Source organism: Lissotriton helveticus, chromosome 2_1, assembly GCF_964261635.1.
Source record: "Lissotriton helveticus chromosome 2_1, aLisHel1.1, whole genome shotgun sequence".
In the NCBI taxonomy this organism is placed as follows: Eukaryota; Metazoa; Chordata; class Amphibia; order Caudata; family Salamandridae; genus Lissotriton; species Lissotriton helveticus.
In genome coordinates, this window is record NC_136059.1 from 1,573,845,459 (window position 1) to 1,573,871,227 (window position 25,769).

Sequence of the window (25,769 nt, forward strand, 5' to 3'; positions counted from 1 at the left end):
TTGGCAGTCCGAACGTACAGGGAAACCACAGGGAAGGAGGTGCTCCGAATAATATGAGGCGCCCTCAACAGAAATGAGTGTCTGAAACCTACCGAGCATTTTAACCAGTTGCCTGCAGTAGCAAAAAGAAAAGAAAAAAGATCTGTCTACACAGTCTTTTTCAAAGAAAAATGATTGAATATATCTATATTAGGAGCCCTCAACAGAGTGATTGAAACCTACTGGAGCATTTTAACCAGTTGCCTGCAGTAGCAAAAAGAAAAGAAAAAAGATCTGTCTACACAGTCTTTTTCAAAGAAAAATGATTGAATATCGAGTCTTCAGAATAATCTGACCTGTTGACCATAGTGTATGGTTGAATGTGAAAATCAATGTATATAAAGACTGGAACAATTAGACCACATAACTGAGAGAAAGGATACCGGTCTTTTGAACTTGATGACCCCAAATAAAAACATATTGTCCTGATGAAGGTGTGACCATATCTGCGGGTTCAAACACCGAAACGCGTCGACGCACTTCACCTAAATAGAATTCAAAAAAAGCCTAGGGGACTCTAGATATATCGTATCTTGTAATACTGGAAGTCTCAATGAATCTATTCAAAGGCTCTTGAATCAGATAATCTGTAGCAACTTCAATTGTTCTATTGAAACTAGGGTTTTTTTTGTCTATGTTTTTTCCAATTGATTTTCAATCTACTGTATGATTATTTTTGACGATTTGAAAAATGTATTTTTTCTTCTTTTTTTAATATGCTGTATAAGTGTAATTTTACTATGTTTTTTAGATTCAGTTTGAAATTATTTCAACATTTCATCGTTTTATTTTGAATTCCAAGCTCGAATGCATTTTGGGCTTCTTGCCCTTCTTCAGGGAGCATTGCTGTAAGCATAATCATAGCACACATACTGATAAATATTAGACCGCAATGCTCCCTGAAAAAGGGCAAGAAACTGAATCGAAAAAGAATTTAAAAAGAATCCAGTAAAGAAAATACTGAAAGGATTACGATCAAAGTCAACTGTCTTTTCTCCTTTCTTTTTGGAAATAAAGCAGAATAAATTGAGAAATCCAACTTCTGGATATCAAGAGTGCCCAGGGGGACACAACCAATGGATTTTGGAAGCGCTAACAAGTAATAATACAGTGACGTTTCATGCACGAAATATGCCACCCCAGGAGCACACTAAAAAAACGCTTCGAATTGTTCAAAGTTTTCCAACAACAGTTTAAACTAAGGTTGTGCGCAAGCCAAAAATCAGTCTGATGGGAGAGTTACTCATTTACTGAGAAAAATGATGCCTAACGCGGAAAATCGAGTAAAAAATGTATGTAGTGTTTTAAAATAGTTCAGAACAAGATTGTAGCGATGTAAAACTATCGAAGCAATATCTTTACAGGATTGCATTTTTCTTGCTGAAACTTGACCGAATATCCTAATTTCAGAGTCAGGCCAGGCCGCAGTATTTTGAAACAGAAGGTTAATGGACAGATCCAGTGGCCATCCCTGTGGCTTACCCTCACGGTCCCAGTTCAAAACTCCTTTTCTGTACTTGACTCTCCATTGGGAGGTTGACAGAGCAGCCGGGGCTCATTTTAGAAAGGGATATATGTTTGGATTCTGATAAGGACGAAAAAAATAAGAACCTAGTTGGAGCTATACTTCATCGAAAGAATCTGCCTTTATTCAAATAGCCCAGATCAAAAGGGGAGAGGGGTTAAAACAAGAGATAATAAAGCAAAGATCCTAATGGGAAGGAGTGGAGCTATGACCTCAATACATTGCTATTTGCTCCTTGCTGTTAGTAAAGGCTATGGTAAACATGCATCCACTGGTCTCAGTGTTAGCCTGTGGCGCGATTGTAGCAAAGACTCATGGATCTCTGGTGTCTTTCCGGCTCTCTGATGCTTCCAAGAACAAGTGATACTCTGTGGATCAAAGAGGAAGGCAGACATTTAAACAAATGTATCCTAGGCTGCCTAACCTTTCCTATACTCCCAACCCTAACTCTTTCCCAGTGCCAAGCCAACTCAGCATGTGTACCCAAAGCTATGGAACCCACTGTGTCACTCAAAAAATTAGTTTAGCAACTAAAATACAAAAGAATGCAATTCTCAGTAGCAAATAGGACTGATAGAAACGTGGGCGCCCCTCTGTACCACATATTGCTGGCCCAAAATCCTTGTATTTCAAACGGATATGTGCCATCCAGTCCTGCTATTTTTCTGGACTGACCTTTTTTTTCCTTCAGCGTGCTCTCTCTAGAATCAGGAGGCACATTTCAAGGGGATCCATTTTTTGCAAAGGTTTAGTAGCAAGTCTACAGAATCTGGTGTCCAGGGTCAGGGGGATATATGGGGCGGAACCCCCCCACCCCCCAATAATTGCTCTGTTGGTTACGAGGCAACATTGTCGGTTCCGCTGCCGGTAATCATGTGTTTATTTCATTATTATTACTGGGCCCAGGAGGAGGGAGTACCTAAAGCACAGGTAGCACAGGTAGGGTCCGGAGCTCAAAGCACACATCCGAATAAAATTGTCACAATCGCGCCAAAGCTATGGGCGTCTTTCTGCCTGTCATTCACCCCATTGTGCTGCTGGGTTGAACCCTCAGTGACCTAACTAACGTTTGTCTCTCCACACCTTTAATATGGAGTTGCACCACATTCTGGCCCAGTGCTTGAGGGTCATCATGACATACCCTGTCCCTGCATGTCAGTGATTTTATCTACAATTGCAATTCTTCTACGCAAGTGTGCTCTGGTAGTGCTGTGACTGAAGTTGGTCTTGAGAAGCAGGTAGAACAGGAAGGTGGGGCAGACAGACGCTCTTCAGGAGCATATTTTTTACATTTTAGTCTACCGCAGGCCGCATGTGCACCTGCCATGTATATGTACTCAACTTGTTTGGAAACTCTGATGTATGATTTTGTATGTACCGTCCGGCCAACAGTGATTTGAAGCAGCTGTCAATTATCAGCAGCAGCCCTGTAACAATGTTAGACCATAAAAACTGAATTCTCACATGATTCTGGGAACAGGCATTGGTGCATTTGAAGTTTAAAACTTGAGCAAGTCATTTTGGGTTACTAACAGCTGTGCATGGCACAGGGTGCTGATTTTGGGGGATCTGAGTTGGGGTGCAATGTGTTAGGAAATAGCTTGGGTTAAAAGCGCCTGCTGCTAAGTTCCTTATGTGTTTCAGCAGGATTCAGGAAACAATACAAATGTAAAGATAATGCTGGTGATTAACCCCTTCACTGCGGCGGCTATTCCGCCGCAGCGCTAAGGGGGTGGGGCAACGGCGCGGCGGTCCCGTGCTCATGACGGAACCGCTCCGTCATGGCACGCGGGTGAGTTGTGCTTGTGACGGAACGGTTCCGTCACGGCCCCGCCCGCTCAATAGAACGCGCCGCGCAAGCGTGAAATCAGCGCCGCGCAGGCGCGGCGGCGGGGCCGTGACGGAACCGTCCCGTCACCAGCACAGCCCACCCGAGGCTCGTGACATAACGGTTCCGTCACGAGCATGGGAGGGGTTAAATGATATTTTCCTGCTGGAGGGAAATCAGACTTTTGTCTAGTGGCAGTTTTGATTGTAGCACTCAAGTTTAATGTGCTTTCTACAAAGAACTTGTACCATGCAGATCATAGAACTGTATTTGTGTGGATAGCTCAGACCGTTTCTGTTTTTGTCACAGAGATCCTTTTGTTACTTGCTGTTAATATAGCACAATAACCTATGAACTGTCATCAAAGAGCTGTATGCAGACTGCATGGTATAGGTTAGAACACTATAGCCCTCATTAAGATGCCGTCCGCCTGACACAGGTGCGGAAAAGAGACCGTCCGACCCCAGGTCGGTGGTTCTGACACCCTAATTCTGATGCAACGGCGCAAAAGGTGGTCGGAAACATCCCTTTTTCCAATGGGAGCTTGTATGGCGGGATGAAAAAGTTTGTTAACATCCGTGCACCATGTGGCAGACCATGGGGCAGGGATATTGAGGGAGGCACCATAGGTGCCCCCAGGCCCAAATGCAAAGGGCCAGGTGGGAAAGGGAACCTTGCTCGGGCCCCCAAAGTCAGTTTTCAACAACCAATTCATGTTGGAAAGGGCCACATGGATTGGCTGTCGGAAACCAACATCATAATCCCAATGGCAGAAACGCTGTCTTTAAGGGATTATGAGAAGTTTCCGACTGACCTTGAACCTAGCAGAAAGCATTGGTTGGTCCCTCCGACTGCTGACTCCGACCACACGCATCCTAATGCATCGGTCGGACAGCAGCAGCAGATGGCAGTCAGATTGCAGCTGACCAGCTATCAGTTGCGGTCCAACCGCTATTGAAAAGGGGGGGCCCTCGGCCCCCCCGCACGCATGGCGGCGCGGCGACCGCCTCACTCCCTCTCCCCGCGGGTCTTTCGACGGTGGGGGCGTGCCCTGGGGGCGCGGCCCACCGCCGATTGGCCGGCGCCCCTCCTGACCCGGAATCAATGGACTGGTTCCGGGTCGGGGGGGGCGGGCGTGAGGAGGGGCCACCCGGCCCCTCGGGAATAAGAAGTAGGGAGCGCCCAGGAGACTCCCTTGTCCCTGGACGCTCCCTCGCTGAACGTTGTGCCCCGCGTTCGGGGCTTCTTTGTTTCCCACCCACCATCCCTTGGTACAAAGCTTAAGCAGCGTTATGTCCGGTCTAATGGTAAGTTTCATAGGTATAGACCGCGGGAGAGAATAGGTTGTTGTGGTATTTGTGATCTGTTGTCAGGACCTTTTTCCCTTTGTAGAAAATGATGTGTGAAGTGAACTATATTTGAAGATATGTGTCGTTAGGCCTTTTTTCCCTTTGTAGATATACGTAGATATTGTGATTATGAGCAACATGCGTGAACCGAATTGTAATTTTATGCCATGTGTCGTTAGGGCTTTTTTCCCCTTTAGCTATGCGTGGATACTGTTATTTATTAGCCAGTGTAGTTGTCCTTTAGACTTTTTTCCATAGGTCGTCGTATTTATTAGGTATGGGGCATGCGGTAAGGTCATTATCGGTGAGCACATATTTGAGGTCTGAGGGGGCGGGCATCATCCTATGGAGGTTCCCGCCCAGGGGGAGGAGCCTGCGGGCCACTCCCAGTACTCCAGGGGCAAGGTAATATGCAAAGGAGCGCGGGTAGGAGTAGTTCACGCTTTCCTTAGGCTGGTAGCCACCCCGCGCGCGTGGACTCATGACGCCACCGGCGCAGAGTAAGGGCCCTCCCTTAGTGGGTAAATGGAGTTTGGGGCGTAGACCGGGCAATTCCCGGGGTAACACTGCGCATGCGCACTTCTAAGGGGAAGGCGCAGCTTGTAGGACCTGACACCGGTAGTGACCCTGCCATATGGCCAGAAATGTACAAAAATCAAGATAGGATGTTTAGTTAAGCTAGGAACAACTTGTATTAGAGTTTTGTTAAGGTCAGGCTCTCAAACTTGTTGATAACGATTGTATAACTGAATGTCCTGCTGATTTTTGTATTTTATCGTTGATTATGCAATTAAAACCCTTTTTTAATTTCATACTTTAATAAATACGGCCGGGCGACTAGCGCCCGCCTTCCAAAGAGTAAACACGTCTCGTGTCCACGTTCCTTGGTGTTGGGTGCCGGATTGGGGGGGAGGCGGCAGCTAGTCGCTGACCATGTGTAAATAGGCCCTTTCTTTTTTCACCAATCTTTCATCATCCTAGTGTTGCCACAAAGCGTTGTTTGGATCGAAATACATTCTTATTAGTAAAGCCAACTTCAACCACTCTGGCTTGTTTTAAATACTAAGTTTGTGTTTCTTCAGCCCAACCTTTCTTCAAATATACTGCCTACTAGTATGGATGACATTTGATTCCTACACCTTGTAATCCTAATTGCTTTATGTAACATTTCCTATAGACTGATTTACACACGTATAATTCATTGTCTCTGTATAGTTAATGTGTGATGTAATGTGCTCTGACACCCTACACTGGTATAAATAGCGCTACAAAGCAAAATGAACGCATTTTGAAGAAGGGCAATGGAGAGATTCAGGGAATTGTTTAAAGGTGGTGGTGATGAAAATTGTGGAAAAGGAGGTCATTGGGGGAGGGGGCACCAAACAAGATTATCGCACAGGGGGCCACTAGCTCTAAAGCTGGCCCTGGCATCGGAATTCGTTGCATAAACATGAGACAATAAAAACGGAAAGAGGATCACCCCCTTTCAAGGTACAAAGGTCCTTTTTTAATTTTAACTTTTTGTCCTTTTGTGATACAGTGACCTAGGTGTAGGATGAAACTTAAATTACTCAAGGTGTATCTCCCAGTCATTAAAATCGAGCTTCATTCTCATTTGAAGATCTAGCATTTCTCTGTCTTGTCTAAACTCTCGCCATGCTAAGTTTGTATAGGCTTGATTGGATGATTTTTAAATACAGTTGGATTTGTTATGTGACTGCCAGTTATTTTGAAAATGTGCAGCTTTGTGTTACGTGCAATGATGAAGTTGTTTTAACAACACTGTGAAGTGACAGCAGACGTTGTGTAGCTCTCTATTAAATAATTACTTATATCTGAGATTCACGTACATCACACATTTTCAGATATGGGAACTGTTTGTATAAGTAGAAGAGAAGTACTTATAAATTAACATATTTTGGCATCTCTGGTTTCTCTAAGCTAAGACTATGTTTTAAAAATACCTAACAATACAAAAATAAGAAACATTTATAACTGAAATTATATTTTTAACAAGTACGATTATTATGCGAGTTACTGCAATTAAGTTTGTAAGTAAATTGTTGGTTACTGGTCAAGTGTCTAAATCTACATGCCATGGGCTCAGTCTTCGGGCCAGATGTACTACCATGACATTTTGTGAATTTCACTAAATTCCGAGTCGCAATTTGTGACTCACGAAATGACATGTACAACAGTGTCGGAGACACTGTTAGCGATTCTCAATGGGGTCGCGAATTGCATGCCTTATCAATATTCATGAGGCACTCGCAATTTGCGACCCCATTGAGAATGGCTGGCCCTCCCAGGTATGGTGACCTTCTGGGCTCAGCAGACCTCCATGTCTGCGACTGCTTTTAAATAAAGCATGTTTTTTAAAATACAGCCCATTTTCCTTAAAGAAAAACGGCTACATTGAAAATAAATAAATAAATAAAGAAACGTTTTTTAAGGGCAGATAGTGGTCCCTGGGACCACTGCCTGCCCCTAGAAAATATTTTCCACTACATTTTCCAAGGGGTAGGGGTCCCCTGGCGACCCCTTCCCATTTGTGAATGGGTTACCACCCTCTTGAAGAGGGTGGTAAATTGCGAGTGTTTTCGCAATTGCAATTGCGGTCGCAAAACATTCTTACATAGGGTAGCGAGTTACAATTAGGAAGGGACGCCCTTGGAACACCCCTTCCTAATTGTGAGTCGCAAATCCTATTAAGCGAGTCGCAAATAAATTGCGACTTGCTAAATAGGGTTTGTACATGGCACTGTAGGTTTTTGCATGAGCAAACGGGTCTCAAACCCATTTGAGCAAATAAAAATGGGTCGTACATCTGGCCCTTAGAATCTTCTAACTATGATAAAAATGAACATGCTTCCGTTCCTTTTGTAAAATTCTGTGGAGTTCCATGAGAGGGCACAGTACTGCTCAGCCACCCCTAATGAAGTCCCTGCGGGTGCTGAGGGTCATTGGTTGCAAGAACCCCTATTGTTGCATCTAGTAATTTCCCCACAGCAGGATTGCTGACACCTCATCAGGGGCTCTGCCCCCTTTCTCAACCACTCTGCAAAATCGCCCCCTGGTGCAATACTGGTTGGGGATGAATTCCCCTTGGCTGCTGAGGGTCAATGAGGGCCAAGAACCCCTATTATACCACCATTTAGTCCCACACAGCGGGATTGCTGAGACCTCGTCAGAGGCCCCATCCCCTTTGTCAACCACTTAGAAAATGCGCCTCTTCGCACACTGCTGGTTTGGAAATGAGCTCCCCTTTACTGCTGAGGATCCTTGGGGGCCAAGAGCTCCTATTGCTGTCACAAGTATGTACCCCACAGCGGGACTGCTGAGACCTCATCGGAGGGTAGCCCCTTTTCTCAATCACTCTGCAAAGGAGCCTCCTGTTACACTACTGGGTGGGGGATGAACTCCCCTTGGTTGCTGAGAACCTCTATTGTTTCCTCAATTAAGTCCCTAACAGTTGGATTGCTGAGACCTCATTAGAGGCCCCACTTTCTCAACCACTCTGCAAATGGACCTCCTGGCACATGACTGATTGGGGGATGAAGTCCCCTTGGCTGCTTAGGGTCATTGGGGGCCAAAAGCCCCTATAGGTGCCATCAGTAAGTCCAGCGCAGTGAGTTTGCTGAGAACCCATTGGAGGCCCTACTCTTTTTCTTCCACTCTGGCTGGAGGATATACTCCCCATGGCTGCTGATGGTAGTTGTGAGCCAAGAACCCTTATTGTTGTCACAGGTAAATCCCCCCCAACAGAATTGCTCAGACCTCATCGGAGGCCCCACCCCCTTTCTCAACCACTCAGCAAATGCGCCTCCTGGGGACCTACTCATTGGGGGATAAAGTCCCCATGGCTGCTGAGGGTCATTGCAGGCCAAGATCTGCTATTGATGCCATAAGTAAGTCCCCCATAGTGGGATTGCTCAGACTTCATCAGAGGCCCAAACCTAGCTCACTACTGGTTGGGAAATGATGTCACCTTGGTGGCTTAGGGTTGTTGAGGGCCAAGAAGCAAGTCCTCCACAGCAGGATTGCTCAGACCTCATTTGAGGCCCCTGCCCCTTTCTCAAGCACTCTGCAAGAGGCCTCCAGGCACACTACTGGTTGAATGAAGTCCCTTCAGCTGCTGTGGGAAGTTGGGGGTCAAGAACATCTACTGTTGCCACTAGCAAGTCCCCTCCAGCAGGACTGCTGAGACCTCATCAGAGGCCTGCCCCTTTTATCAGCCACTTTGCAGACACGTCTCCTGGTACACTGCTGGGTGTGAGATAAACTGCTCTTGGCTGCTGAGTGTCGCTTTTTGATTTTTTTATTGTTTTGCAGATAATTTTTTTTCTAATATAGTACTGAATGCAGTGGGGATATTATTTTTGTTTCCTGCTGCAATCCAACACTTTCCCTACAGTTGCACTGACTGGAGTGTAAATATTATATTTTACCCCTAAGCAATTCATCACTTTCCCTACTTTTTCACTCATTGGAATGGGAATAGTAACTTTTGCCCCTCCACAATTCAACACTTTCCCTACTGTTGCTCTGACTGGAGTCTGATTATTATATTTTATCCTTCCGCAATCCAACACTTTCCCTTCTTTTGCACTTATTGAAGTGGGAACAGTAAATGTTATCCCGCCGCAATTCAACACTTTCCCTACTGTTACACTCAATAGAGTGGGAATAGTACATTTTAAATTCCGTAATCCAACACTTTCTCTACTGTTGCACTTATTGGAGTGGGAATATTAAATTTTTTCTCTGTGTGGTGAAATTTTTTCCTAGTGTTCTATTAATTGTAGCTGGAAATGTTTTCCAAGTGTTGTATTAATTGTAGTGGGAATTAACCATGGGCGAATTTTGCGGATTTACGGTCCGCAAATTCGTGCAAACTCACGGATTTGCATAATGTGACCATGACCACGTGTGTCTGTAACTTTGTCACTGCGCCGACAGGCGCCGAGGTCCCTCAAGTGAGCTGTCCATCATAGTGAGGAAAGGGCGGGAAGAAGTTGCATACCCTAGTGTGTGTGGGGCGGGGCCAAACGGGCAGTGCTTCTATGCGAGTTCACATGCCTCTTGTTTATAAAGGGTCAGAGACCGATCAGAGCACCAGATGAGGAGAAAGCAGCCTCCTGTTCACAGGAAGTACAAGGGGATTGCGCTAGAGAAACGCGTGGATGCAAAGACCTCCATCAAGGATTACATCTAATTGTAGATGGTAGATATGGGGAGGAAGCACACCTGCCAAGCCTCGACCATGCTCACTGGTTGTTTGGGCTGATTATAATGCGTTACTGAATTTGAGCTTCAACTCAGGCACCTGCTTTATTTATATCTGTAAGTGCTTCCTGTTGAGGTTTAATTTTTGTGACTGAAGCATCGTGTCAGGATGAATCCTGCCTCCATATTTATCCACGATGATGCCACCGGTTGTGCCATACCTCTACTCAACTGGAGTACTTTTTACTGGCTGATCAGTAAGTGCTACCTCGTTGGGTAAATGTATAGTGCTTTTGCTACACTACAGCTGCGTAAAGGCCCAGAAAAGTTGTCTCCAGTGACTACGTGTGTCTGTAACTTTGCCACTGCGCCGACAGGCGCCGAGGTCCCTCTAGTGAGCTGTCCATCATAGTGAGGAAAGGGCGGGAAAACGTTGCATACCCTAGTGTGTGTGGGGATGGGCCAAACGGGTGGGGCTTCTATACAAGTTCACATGCCTCTTGTAAGGGTCAGAGACCGATCTGAGAAGCTGATGAGAAGGAAGCAACCTCCTGGTCACAGGAAGTACACAGGGATTGCGCTAGAGAAACTCGTGGATGCAAAGACCTCCATCAAGGATTACATCTAATTGTAGGCGGTAGATATGGGGAGGAAGCACACCTGCCTAGCCTCGACCGTGCTCACTAGTTGTCTGGGCTGATTATAATGCGTTACTGAATTTGAGCTTCAACTCGGGCACCTGCTCTATTTATATCTGTAAGTGCTTCCTGTTGAGGTTTAATTTTTGTGACAGGAGCATTGTGCCATAATCAATCCTGCCTGCATATTTATCCACAAAGATGCCACCGTGTTGTGCCATACCTCTACTCAACTGGAGTACTTTCTGCTGGCTAATCAGTAAGTGCTACCTCGTTGGGTAAATGTATAGTGCTTTTACTACACTACAGCTGCGTAAAGGCCCAGAAGAGTTGTCTCCAGTGACCACGTGTGTCTTTAATTTTGCCACCGCGCCGACAGGTTCCGAGGTACCTCGAGGGAGCTATCCATGATAGTGTGGAAAGGGTGGGAAGAAGTTGCATACCCTAGTGTGTGTGGGGTGGGGCCAAATGGGAGGGCTTCTATGCGAGTTCACATGCCTCTTTTTATAAAGGGTCAGAGACCGATCAGAGCACCAGATGAGGAGAAAGCAGCCTCCAGTTCACAGCAAGAACACGGGGATTGCGCTAGAGAAACTCATGGATGCAAAGACCTCCATCAAGGATTACATCTAATTGTAGACGGTAGATATGGGGAGGAAGCACACCTGCCTAGCCTAGACCGTGCTCACTGTTTGTTTGGGCTAATTATAATGCGTGACTGAATTTGAGGTTCAACTCGGGCACCTGCTTTATTTATATCTGTAAGTGCTTCCTGTTGAGGTTTAATTTTTGTGACAGGAGCATCGTGCCAGAATGAATCCTGCCTGCATATTTATCCACGAAGATGCCACCGTGTTGAAACCTCTACGGCCCAAAAAAAAAAATCCACCCGTGAGCGGATTTAGGGATTTTCCGGCAATTTCGCGAGATTCGCGGATCGCGAAATTGCCGAAAATCCGCAAAATCCGGAAGCGGAACGGATTTTGCGCCCACCCTTAGTGGTAATATTACATTTTAGTACTCCACAATACAATATTTTATCTAATTTTGCATTTTTAAAGTGATAGTAGTATGTTTTTACCTTTATGTGATGTAACTATTTTATTACTATTGTGTTGTGTGAGATGGGAATATTAAATGTGATATATTATAAGTATAAGACATTGTCTATTTTTGTATAAATTGTAGTGGGAATTTTATAGATTAATTTTAATATTTAATAATTTGTTATATTGTTTTTTAATTTATATCATTATATTTGTTTATTTAAAAGAATAATATTTATAATTATGAATGTTTTTATTTGAAAAACACTTTTTATTAAAATGTAAAAAATGTATGTCATTTACTTTTTAATTTTAATTAAAGTGGTTTGCCTTTTAAATATTTTCGAACCGATTACGATGTTGGTCAGAAAGCCTCCGACTGCTAGTCAGAAGCTTTCCGACTGCGGTCAGAGGTTTTCTGGCTGACATAGTGGGTTTGTGGTCCAACCCCTCCAACTACGATGTCGACGGTTGGAACGAAAACCAGCCAGCCATTCTGACCGGCTCTCAGAGTCATCACGCCGGCCGGAATCCCCTATGGATGGCGTTTCTGCCATTGGGATTATAATGTCGGTTTCCCACAGCCTTTTCGTTCAAGCCTTTCTGACATGGAAAGGCTATCATAAAGCCTACTGACCCCTTTGCTTTTGCAACCTACACTTGGTGGCCGATGGGGTAGCTAGGGTGCATCCCTGTAAATCCAGGCACCCTGTGGCATGGTGCCTGCCACAGGGTGCAGGGTTTTACATACATGTACATTTATCTATAGGAGCCTGCATTACGGGAGGTTTATGCCATAACACAAGCTTCCATAGAGAAAGGGAGTATCCGACCAAACAGTGTTCAGTTGCATCATAATCAGGCAGTTGGAATCGCCGACCTGAGGTCGATCGGTCCTGAGTCCGAGACGATGCATTTTTCCTTTTCCCAATAACTTTGGCGCCGGTTGATGAATCATCGCTAAATTTTCAAAACTGGTGGAGCACTACGGTCAGCTCCTATCTTGTACGTTTTGGGGTGATTCGGCAAGTGGGGGTTGAGAAATAAGAGGGTCCAAAAACGTGTTTTCTCCATGTTAATTCCCGTAGGAAACTTTAGACACCGCTACAGCCCGAACTGCAGAATGGAATTACACCAAATTTGGCAAAAAGATAGCCCTTGTTTCAGAAAGAGCCCTTTTTGTTAAATGGTGTAAATCCATTCAGTAGTTCTTGAGAAATTAAAAAAATAGAGGTCCAAAAATGCATTTCCCATAGGAAACTTCAGACACGGCTACAGCTCGAATTGCTGAAAGGAATTACACCAAATTTGGCACAAAGGTAGCCCTAGTTTCAGAAAGAACTCTTCTTCTTAAATGGTGTAAATCCATTCAGTAGTTGCTGAGAAAATAAAAAAATAAAGGTTTGATATATAGAGGCGCGCACCCTCCCGATCACAAGCTTTATTCTAATTGGCTGTCAACTCTCCAAACCAGGAAGTGTTGGCAGCCATCTTGTGACTTGGTAGAAGCGAGTCAGAGGAAAACAGGGAAACTAAGGTGAAAAAAAAGAAAAGGGGGCAGGGTAGCAACAGCCTGACCCCCTTGGCCTTAAAACAGCGGGATGCACGCTGGGTGCGCAGATCCGGACAAAAAAAATTGAAAAACAAAGCGAGGGCTTCCTCACTTTGTTATTTTTAACCCCTGGGTGGGCCAGGACCCAAGGGATTTGAAAATTAAAAGCGGGGGCCTACGGGGGCCTGCGGGGGCCCCTGAAGCCCTGGGGACAGCCATCTCCCCAGGACTCAGTTTTTAAAATCAAATAAAATGTTTATGGGGGGCACAAGCCCCCCCATATGGCCCGGGGAACACCACCTCCCCGGGGCACTAAGTTTTAAAATGCAGAGGTCCATTTTGGAGCCACGGGGACCACCACCTGGAGCCTTTGATGGCCCTGGGGATTGCCACCACCCAGGGCCGGCTCCTGCAGTATCCCAGGGTGCCCACCCCTGAGACACTGTTTGCTATGGTAGGGCACGTCTCCCGCCCTACCATAGCAAACTCTGATTTTGGAAGAGAGGGACCGTGGGGGCATTGGGGCTCCTCCCATGGTCCCCAACAAAGTGTTTAGGCCCCAGGGGATGGGGTGCCTGGGGCAAATATAAATTACCGGTAGGAGCCAGAGTTTTTTTTGAAAAATTTGGAGTCACAACCCTAGCGCGGCTCTCAGCCTGGCCCCCTGGTTGAAAGTGAGGGGTGCACGACTCCCAGTGTGGCCTACTGGTTTGAACACGATGCGTGAGTGACTCCCAGCGCGGCTCCCTGGTGTGAACGTGAGGGGTGCATGACTCCCAGCACAGCCCCCTGGTGTGAATGCGAGGGGTGCGTGACTCCCAGTGTGGCCCCCTGGTGTGAACACAAGGGGTGCACGACTCCTAGTAGCGCTGGGTGCACGATTCCAAACCAAAAAAATGAAAGTTTTTTTATGATAAATGTAGGTTTTATGTTTGGATCTTGGGTGACTCTAAAAAGATCCCTTGTGTTTATTGGCAGAATTTGGTAGCTACATGTAAGTGCCGATGCAGAGGCTGAAGTTGTTGAGAAAGACTCCGTTTCCCTCATCTGTGTAATGTACACCATCTCTCCTGTAGATGCCATCCATATTAAAACGTAGATTGTTGTTGTATATGGACCCCATACTATAATCTCTGAGTTAAGCAGAAACCGCTTTATTGACATTTTTCTTAGCTGTCTCAATCTGTGGACAAAATTAATTGGACCAGTTCCATTTCTGTCTTTGGCATATGTTAGAATAGACAAATGCAGTTTGGGGGAAAAGTAACATCAATTCTGCAAAGGTGTCCTTTATTAGCATTTCCAGACCTACCACAGTCAAAGTGCCTAGGTCATTGCCACCACAGTGCACAATTATGAGGTCAGGGTGTTGGAGATGCAAAAAAGATTTACCAATGCTATCAATTGGTGCCACTTTAATCCTCTCTGTCCAATCCATTTAATGTAGACATTTTGAAAAGCTAGGTCTTTGTCAATACCTCTGCTTTCACCATACCTTGTGCACCAGAAAATATAGATGTGTCCAACAATCCACACTCTAAGCATCTTGAAGGGAAGTCTGGATGCACTGAAAAGAGGTTTGTATGTGAAGTAGGCAGTTGGTAGAATAAGAGATCTCTAAAATGGTGGATAAGATGCAGTTTTAAAAAAAGAAGAGAAATGATTGACTGTTTGAGAATATTATAGAGTGAAAAATAGGGTGCATGTTTCTGTTTTTAAAAAGCAGGTTACTTATTGGTTACTAAAAAATGTTTGAAAGGTACATTAGATAGGATAAGCTGATATATTGGACTGTCAAGCACACTTGCTGTTTGAATTTGCAACATTGTGTACTGAACTTGTGACCTGTGAGTTCATTTGAGTGTGCCATGAACTGTTACTATGGTAACAGGCATTAAGCAGAATGGGGGTAGGATTGGAAGTTATGTGTGACATTAAAATATGTATTTCTTATAAATATTAAAGTAATATGTTATTGCAGTGAGATTTCCCAAGTCACTGGTATGTAGTAGTAGTGTGTTATGAAAAAAAATGCTAAAACTATTTGTAATATACTTTTGAAACCTTGTCTGGATTGCGGTTCCATCGCTTATGGTGCACAGTCCAGGCGCGTCTCCAGAAAATTCCTGAAACAATTTTGGTTCAGCTACAGGTCAGTTGGCAAGGGTTGATGTGTGTAACCAATAGAAATGTGTGTTAGAATTTAAATTGACCTGAGTAGCAATGTGATTTGATATTTACATGTATATGTGTGTAGACTGAGAGGGAAACTTTGACATTTTTTGGCTTTGCTAAGAGCAGTGCACTATTTGCATTGTGTGAATATGAAAATCTGGTGCATGATTCAGATACTTCATAATCTACAAATCAAAATGAAAGTTGAGTTATCAATTTGTGAGGTGTACTATGTGGTGCCTTTGTGTTTAAACATAAAATATAATTCATAAAATTTGAAGTTAGTCATATATTTTGTAATGAGGATATATTTATTGCAGTTTTTTTATGTATTTAAATGTTGTTTAATATACACTTTGTATAGTATTGTGTGTTTTGGAATAGGGATTGCTGATTATGACTGTTGTAATGAGTGGGTATGTATATTAGTACTATACTGCATAATTTTAGGTGTTGATTTAAAATTGGAAATGTATATGTCGAGTTAAGGTATTAGTGATGAGACTAGTTTTTATAAGTCTCTAAAGAGGCATAGTTAAAATATGCGACATTATTTTTGGTGTTTGGTTTCAATTTGAAGTTTGTTCTGTGAATTTATGTGATGTAGATAGTGTTCTGGTAGAGAGACACTCACTTATGTTTTTCAGTGACATGGTGAGACTTATAGTAGAGAAATGTGAATGGTGTCTGCTTTGTATTTGGCTAGGTGTAATATTAAAAGTAGTTGTAGAAAGGTAATGTAGCAGTAGAGATTTATGCAGTACTTTAATACTATAAATATTTTGTAGCAGGTATTGGTATTAGTACTGAGACACTCCTCCAATCACCCATCGAGCACCATACACCTATTTATTCAGTGTACTATTACCTAAGTACTTATAAATTCGCTATGCACTGTGTTTGGTGCACTGTAATTATTCCAGTTACTACTTGTGTATTTATAGAATGCCTTAGCTAGTAATAGTACTACAAGTATGTTATTCTGTGCACTCTGCATGCAGATGTCTAACCAGCTACATACTATTAATATACTCTTGTAAATACCCAGTTAGTACTCATGCAAACTAGGGGCCTTATTTATGAAGGCCTTGCGCCGCCGGTGCGTCACTTTTAAAATGGGAAAAAGTGACGCACCGGTAGCGCAAGGCCTTCATAAATAAGGCCCTAGGTATCTTCTTGTCTCTCCCATGCAATTCTCCAATTACCTATTCAGCCCTATCTACTTATCCTATCACTGCACCAATACCTAAGCACTTATAAATTCAACATGCACACTGTTTGTAGCACTGTAAATCTTCTAGTTAGAAGTCTGTGCACTATGCATGCAGACCTCTAACCAGCTACATAGTATTGATACACTTTTGTAAATACCCAGTTAGTATTTAGTCACTGTCCATGCACTTGTACAATGACTCAGGCATTGAGACAAGCAGTGTTACAGTGAAAGGTGCACAATGCATGCAGCCCTTAACCCCCTGTAGACTACTGATTCACTCCTGCAAAAATATTGATAGTAGCCATGCTAGTCAACAATCCCACTGTCATTCTCTGTTCACTCCTGCTAACATCCTGACAGAACCATGTCCTTATCTAATCATTCCGCTGAAATATAAGTACTTATAAATAACCCTGGGCAAAGCACTACGCTACGCTTGTGTAGTTTGCGAAGTTTGAGCAACTTCGCACTACGTGAACTGCACGTAGCACAGTGCAAACATGCGTAGCGTAGCGTAGCGTAGTGCAGCGGTAATGTTTTGCTTGCTCTCGGTCCTCAATGTCAAGTTGGCGACCGCGAGCAAGCAAAATGACATCCTTGCGAGGCTTTTTCCTTGTTCGCGATCGCGAGCATGGAAAATAAACCTCCCGGCTAGATTCTCAAAGCAATGAGGTCAGGTTTCTCATTGCGAGTGGTCACGCATGCTTGCGACCGCTCGCGATGAGAAACTGCCAGTCCGCATTGAGAAAAGCTACAGCTCGAGTAAAAATCTACTCAAGCAGCAGAAAAGTACAGCTCGCACTATGCAAGATGCCGTTTTCAATGATTGCACAGTGCCGGATGCTTGTCCGCACTCTGCAATCATTGAAAATGACATCTTGCACAGTGCGATCATGCTACTACGTAGTTCGCGTAGTGCTACACGTAGCTTGCGTAGTGTGAAGTGCACTTTGGTTAGCTACACGTAGCGCTACTTCGTGAACTACGCCCACCCCTACTTATAAACTCACCCTGCTGTCAACTACTAGCACTCTAGGTACCCAGTCACTGTCTATGCACTTGCACAATGACTCAGGCATTGTGACAAGCAGTAGTATAGTCAAATGTGCACAATATATGTGGTCACCTAACCCCCTAGAAACTACGGATTCAGTCCTCCAAAAATCCTGGTAGTAGCCATGCAAGTCAGTAATCACACTGTCATTCTCTGTCCACTCTGGCTTTCATCCTGACAGAACCAAGTCCGTATCTAATCACTCTGCTGAAACATAAGTACTTATAAACTCACCCTGCTGTCAACTTCTAGCACTCCAGGTACCCAGTCACTGTCTATGCACTTGCACAATGACTTAGGATTTGAGACCAGCAGTGGTACAGTCAAATGGGCACAATGTATGCAGTCCCTTAACCTCCTGCAGACTACTGGTTCACCCCTGCAAAAATTCTGGTAGTAGCCATTCAAGTCAACAATCACACTGTGAGTCTCTGTCCACTCCTGCAATCATGCTGACAGAAGCATGTACTTATCTAATCTCTGTGCTAAAACACAAGCACTTATAAACTCACCTTCTATTAACTACCAGTACTCTACCTATCCAGTCACTGTCCATGCACTTGTACAATGACTCAGTCATTATGGGCCAGATGTAAGTGGCCGTTTCAGGCCATTTATCGACCGGTAATGGCCAATTTTGGCCGTTACCGATCGGTAAATGGGTGACAGGTATGTAGGGGGCATTTTTTTACTGAATCGGTGAAATTACCGATTCGGTAATGTTACCGATTCGGTAAAATAAAAATTCAGTAAATTTACCGAATCTGAGGCACCCAGATGTAAGTGGGACTCTTCTGAGTCCCAGAGGCCTTACCGAATCGGTATTTCACCATCAAATCCAATTTGATGGTAAAATACCGATTCCGGTGTGCATGCACATGTGTGCATGCACACCTATGCCATGTGACAGGCAGACCTGCCCTTAGGGCATGTATGCCTGCCACATGGCACCCGAGCCTGTTTTGGGGGGGGCCAGAGGGTGTCAAAGTGACACCCCCTACACCCTTGTGAAAATCGGTATTTACCGATTCGGTAAATACCGATTCTGTAATGCCCATTCATTCCTATGGGCTTCAAAGCCCATAGGAATGAATGGGCATTACCGATTCGGTATTTACCGAATCGGTAAATACCGAATTCTTCCGATTCGTTATTCCAGCACATCTGGAATACCTACATATCCACCCCTCAGATTTACCGATTCTTAATTACCGAATCGGTAAAATTCGGTAATTTTCGGTAATTAAGAATCGGTAAATCTATTCTACCTACATCTGGCCCTAAGACATGTAGTGTTCAGTCAAATGTGCATAATCCATGTGGTCCCCTAACCCGCTGCAGACTACTGATTCACTTCTGTAAAAATCCAGATACTAAGCATGTAGTTCAGCAATTACGCTGTCATTCATTGTCCACTCCTGACATCATCCTGACAGAACCATTTCCTTATCTAATTACTCTGTTGAAACATAAGTACTTGTAAACTCACCCTGCTGTTAACTACCAGCGCTCTAGGTACCCAGTCACTGTCCATGCATTTGTACAATACTTATTTATTTCAACAATTATCCAACTAGTAGCTGTGTGCTGCAGTAAATTGATTGTGATTTCAAAAGAAAGCATTTATATGGTTTTTATGTAGAATGTGTTTGTTTAGTAATAGAATTGTTTATTTTATAGATTTATTTTAATAATATTATATATATATACAATATCTGTAAGTATATATATATATATATATATATATACATATAAATATATATATATATATATATATATATATATATATATATATTAGAACACTTCACTCGGAAATGAGGCCGCTCACCACCGCAGGTTGGTTTCCAAAAACTTTATTTGAGAAACATGCAGCTCACAGGTCCCGTGTTATCATCCTTGGCCTTACGCGTTTCGAAGCATTGCCGCTTCTCATCAGAGGCCGCATCACACGAATCCAGTTCATTGCGGACACATCCCCCACGTGCTTTTTTATAATTGCAATTGGCCTCAGCTGTGCCCAAATTTAAAAGTATAGTGTTTGCTGGGAGATGTCATTGAACCGGCCTCTGATGAGAAGCGGCAATGCTTCGAAACGCGTAAGGCCAAGGATGATAACACGGGACCTGTGAGCTGCATGTTTCTCAAATAAAGGTTTTGGAAACCAACCTGCGGTGGTGAGCGGCCTCATTTCCGAGTGAAGTGTTCTAATATATATATATATATATATATATATATATGTATATATATATTACCTACTGGCGGTCGCCAGTAGGTATATATAGTTAGGATTTTTTCTCTATGGGATTTTTGAAAATTCTATGTCTAATAACTTTGGCGTTTGTGGACGGAATTGGCTGAAATTTTCAGGAAACTGGAACATTTTGTTTCTGAGCAGCCCCTGAAAATCTGGGGGGTTTCGTCAAGGGGGGGCCGAGAAAAAAGGGGGGTCCCAAAACGCGTTTTTCCCATGTTAATTTCCATAGGGCGGTTGGCCTCACTTTTAGCCCGAACGGCTGAATGGATTTGCATGAAACTTGGCAAAATTTTAGGGACTGTTAGCCCGATGTGCCTTTGCTAGGTCTCAGTATATGTGCTCCAGTGGATTTTGATAAATTAACGTTCAAAAAAATATATATATCTGTAACAGCGCTCCGGGTAGCGCTCCGGTTCGCGTACTTGACGCGTAACGGAACTTCGCGAAGCGAAGCTGATTGGCTCTCCGGTGTCTGTCAACATTCTAAACAGTCCGGAGCGGCCGCCATCTTGTCTATCGGTAGGATCGAGAGACAAGAGGAGGTCAAAACAAAGGGGGAAATTACCATAAGGGGGTATAGTAGATCCTCCCTGACCCCCTAGGTTTGATGTGGAGGCTTTAAAAGGGCCCCGCGGGGCAAAAAAAAAATAAAAAAAAAAAATGTTTTTTTTGCGTGGGGAGCGCCCGGTACGCTTTTGTGCAATGGGCGGTGGTAATCTAAATGATGAGGGGGGGGGGGGGGCAGCGTTGAAAGCACATCAGCGTGCATAAACACGAAAATGTTTTTATCTACCACGTACTTGACTTATCTCTCTGAGATGCATTCCCTTGTGTCTCGGCAATGGTAGTCTGTTCATTACATAGATCGCTCGAGGGCGGTAGTACAGACCGCGCGTAGGAAAGGGTCAAAAGCCAGGGGTATAGGAGTATGTAAGAAGCGAGCCATTTAATTGAAAAAACTTAACGTGACAAACGGTTGCAGGATCAGTGAAGGTTGATTTTATAATTGAAAGTATAACAGGATCAGTTACAATAAAATCGTCCATACGCACACCATGGGTGAGTATCATGGGTAACATTACTTCGAAGCTTTAATAATACAATAATCAATAATGAAAAATCGACATCAATAGGGTTGTCCGTATGCCCAGTCAGTACCCTTCCCCGCACGCCATGTGCACAAAGACCGCATACATCCCCCATAACGTCAAGGCTAAGTAACTAGAACGTCATAAGGAGTTGCAAGACGCTCCCATACTGGCGCCATTTTGGTCAAGGCCAGGCAGGTCCGGGGTATAGTTCAATGTCTCCAATAAGTAGCGGCAGGACCAGAATCCCTTTCGGCAATTCAAAAAGTTTGTTAGCGCCAACAGAAAGAACAGGCAGCATGAACCATGACTCAAAGGCGAGGGAGGCAAAATCTTCCCTACTGGGTCACGCTGAGGTCCCGCCGGAGCTGATCAAGTTGGCAGTCTACAGTGTCTCTTAGTAATTCGGACAAAAACTGGCATCAGCATGAGAGCACTACCATCCTGTGACAATGTTGTGGCCACTTCCGGAGAGCGGGACAGCAGGCGTATCCCTCCGCCGATGCACTGAATCAGCCTCCCTCACGGCACCAGATGTGGATAAGGTGGCGGACACCCGTGGCAGCGGTATATCCATGGGGGATAGTCGAGCAACAGTGGCGGTTGCCCCCATCGGAAGCCCGCGGGAGTCGAGGGCCAACGACTCTCGTAGAACCTTTAAAACTGAGAGGACGTCTTCAAGAGTGGGGCTCATGTCCGAGCAGGCAAGCAGAATGAAATGCTTTGCATTTGTAGACTTCAGTTCGGCGAAGACCCAGCAGAATGTTATAAGTAAATGTCATGGCACGAAGTTCAGTGGGCGGTCTGTCATTGTGAAAGCTTCAATTAAGTTGAATGGCTGCAAGAGCCCCGATTACACCAGCAGCCCCGTTAACCACTTCCATGCTAATGACAAGGTCAGCTTGTCATGGAGTGCCCATTCATTTCAATGGAAATTACAGTAAATCTGTGAATGTGCCTTAGCATTGAAGGTGTTAAAATATGCCGATCTTGGAAAAAGTTCCTCTGTTGGATTGCAATGGCTGCAGTGATGGTCTTGGGAAACTGCTTCCGAAAACTCTAAAGGCCACGAAAGCTTGCTATGCTGTTCCTTTGGAAATGCGGTGCTGGGTGATGGAAGTTATTGAAGAGTTGGCAGTGGTGTTTTTTGTGGATTTTGGACGCTCTGCCACAGTCCATTCGAGTTCCAGGGTAGATCAGAGTCGTTCTAGTGGACCAGGCCCACATCCGGGGAGTCGGCCGCCATTTTGAGCGTTCCGCAGCAACAGCCGCTCTTCACCCCGGCCACCGGAGCGGGTCCCCGGCCATCCAACTGAGTGGAACGCCAATGGCAGTCATGGTGCAGCTAACCGGGGAGTGAAACGCTAAGGCTCGCCCTGCTGCAGCTGACCGCGGGGACGGGCCTTTGCGCATGGTGTCGCCCCCGGGCTATTTGCACAACGGTCCTCCACCCCTAGGCCGCCACCTATGCTACCTCGACAGGAACAGCGTCATGCATTTGGATCGATGTTGCAGCAGGTTGCCATGTAAATAGTTATTTAATAAAAAGTTTTACCGTGTTACTTTGCTGGTGTGTTGTATATATTTATAATATTTGCATAGGGTTTGTCGTTATTTTGGGCGGGGTGGGCGGCAGAGCCGAGCTAACTTCTCTTATTTAGTCAGCACATAAATTGACATACTGGTGCGCATTATTTTGGGTGTACATTTGGGATATCGGTTGGGGTCGGGTTCGTCGTACTGAAATAACCCTTCAAGTTTCTGGTGTAGGCTACTCTCCCATTCACTAGCTCCAGAGAGAGTCGTTCCTAAGTAAGGAAAGTGCTATATTCTTTTTCGTCCTTCACATGCGGATACCATGTTCGGGCTTATTTTCTCATTCCATTAACCGTTCGATCAATGCCTCAGTCATACAAAAAGCATTCTTTTATTGACCCAGTCGTGCGCCACACATACGCATTCAAACCGTACAAATCAGGGCCCATGCGCACATTCATACCATACAATCTTTCACGCTCCCAGTGATGGTCTGCACTCCATGCAATATCTCACAGCGCTTGTCTATGTCTTTCCCTACATGGAGCACGGTGCGGTCCATGTCCACTCCATTCTTCAGTCGGAACTCCGATGTAACCTACAGAGGAGAAAAGAAAGGGGGGGGATACAGCATTCAGAGCATGTCAGCGCGCGCAAACACGAAAAAGCTTCTACTTATCATGTATCAGACTAGCTGCAGGAACGTGTGATACAACAGATCTTGGCTATCCCTTTCGCATTATTTTTCTGTGTAACATATCCTCCCCTTCTTATGATGCAAAAAAAAGTTTCATTTTGTTTGTCTCTAAATTCGAGTTCCCTCTTCGTGTATTTGTTTCTCAATTAGTCGTATTTTATGGGACAAAATACCACACCTTACATTCGGCAGATACCTTAAGCTACGGTCGACCATTTTCTAACAATTCTGGAAAAAGGGCAGGTGTGACGGATACAAATTTCAATCAATCCAAAATTCAGGCAAAGGGTCTGCATTATCTGTTTTCTATTGTTTGGGAATAACAGCCATTATTCAAAAACCCTACCAACCTAGACAATTGTTATGACGCTGATTCCATACTTCCTTCGAAAACTCTCTATTGCAAAAATGTCAGTATACAAATACGAGCCTACAACCACATGGGCCGGCCACGGAGCAAACTGGAATCGTATATGATGAGGGGACATTTACACTGTAGAAAAACGTAACGGGCGGGCCATTAGGTTGCAGGAATTAAGGTGTCTAACAGTTGCGGAATCGGTGGACGTTAATTTTATAATCAAAGTACGACAGGACCAGTTACAATGAAATTATCTAGATATACATTTCCGGGCAAGTACCATGAGTAACGTTAATTCGAATTTTTAATAGTACAGTAATCAATAATACATCAGAACTTAATATCAATATGGATGTCCAAATGTTCAATCAGTACCCGTCCCCGCCCGCCATGTGCTCCAAAACTGCATACATATCTCGTGATATCAAGGCTGAGCAACCAGTACACATCAAGGAGTTGCCAACATGTGGGATACATATTATCCAAATAGAAGCAGTCACCTCGAGAATGTTTGTCTGTATGAGGTTCTACAAAATTACATATTCAAGAGGAACATCAAAGAAGATATTGATAAAGGAGTGTATGCTGTAATTGGAAGTGAGGGATGTCTGGTCATTTTGGGCGAGGCCGGGCAGGTCCAGAATATAGTCAAAATGTCTCCACCAAGCAGCGGTCGGACCAGAACCCCTTTGAGTAGTCCAAAAAGTTCCGTTAAATGACAACAGAAGGGACAGGGAACAAGAACCATCAGTCAAAGAGGGGAGGGCAAGTTCTTCCCTACCGGGTCACGTTGGGGCTCCACCGGAACTGATTGAATTGGTAGTCTACAGTGTTTCTGGATGTTTCAGACTGAAGCTGGCGTCAGCATGAGAGCACCACCATTCCGTGGCTACGTCGTGGCTATTCCGCGAGCAATCATGGCAGTCGCTCCCCACCGGAAGCCTGCGGGAGTCGGGGGCCCCGGTGACTCTTGTAGAATCTTCAAGGCTGCGGGGACGCTTTCGGGAATGGGGCCCATGCCCTAGCAGTCAAGCGTCCGAGTTCCAGGGTTGCCCAGAGCCATCCTTGCAGGCCAGGCCCAAGTCTGTGGAGGCGACCGCCATTTCGTGAGCTCCGTGGCAGCCGCCTGTCACTGTACCGCAAGAGTGGGTGCAATTCAGCCGGATGGCGGGTGAGACGCTGTAGCCGCAAGAGCAGGCGAAGTTCAACCGGCCGAGTGAGGCACTGTGCCGCAAGAGCGGGCGTAACTCAGCTGGCCGAGCGAGGCACTGTGCCGCAACAGTGGGCGTAACTCAGCTGGCCGAGCGAGGCATTGTGCCGCAAGAGCGGGCGTAACTCAGGTGGCCGAGCGAGGCACTGTGCCGCAAGAGCGGGCGTAACTCAGCTGGCCGAGCGAGGCACTGTGCCGCAAGAGTGGGCGTAACTCAGCTGGCCGAGCGAGGCACTGTGCCGCAAGAGCGGGCGTAACTCAGGTGGCCGAGCGAGGCACTGTGCCGCAAGAGCAGGCGCAACTCAGCTGGCCGAGTGAAGCGCTGGGGTGCAGCTGAGGAACCTCCACCTGGGGAGGTGGGGGAGGCTCGTTCGCGCCGCCTCTCCCTCCCAGTGCACCGCACGCCGTCTCCTGGCGCAGGTATATGTGATGGTCGGACCAGGCAATAAGGGGGGGGGGTCATCAGGAAGGCATTCACCCCCCCCCACCCGTGGCTCGCTGGATGCCACCTCAGGGTGCACGAATGGGAAGGCCAGTACAAAAACATCGTGGCCGTGGTGCTTCCGGGCCATCCACCCAACGACCTCTTCTGCCGATGGCTGCCAGCAAGGCCCCGCCCTATACGTGCCGGGGGCCTCGTCTTCCGGATGGGCGTAGCCGCGGACCTGCTGCACTTTGGGACGACCCTGGGTTTGAGCTGGCCGGATCAGGCAACAAGAAGGTGGGGGGGGTGGCGGCATCAGCAAGGCATCCCCCCACACAACTTGTCGGACATCACCTCTGGATGTACTGGGGACGAGCCTTGGCGCGTGGTGTCGCCCCCGGGCTATTTGCACAACGGTCCTCCACCCCTAGGCCGCCACCTATGCTACCTCGCCGGCTGATGGCCTTTGTAGACTTTCTAAAGCCCAAATCCTACTAAAAAATAGCCCAAAGTAGCCCAACATTGCTACTTTAAGGAAGGAGGGACAGGAA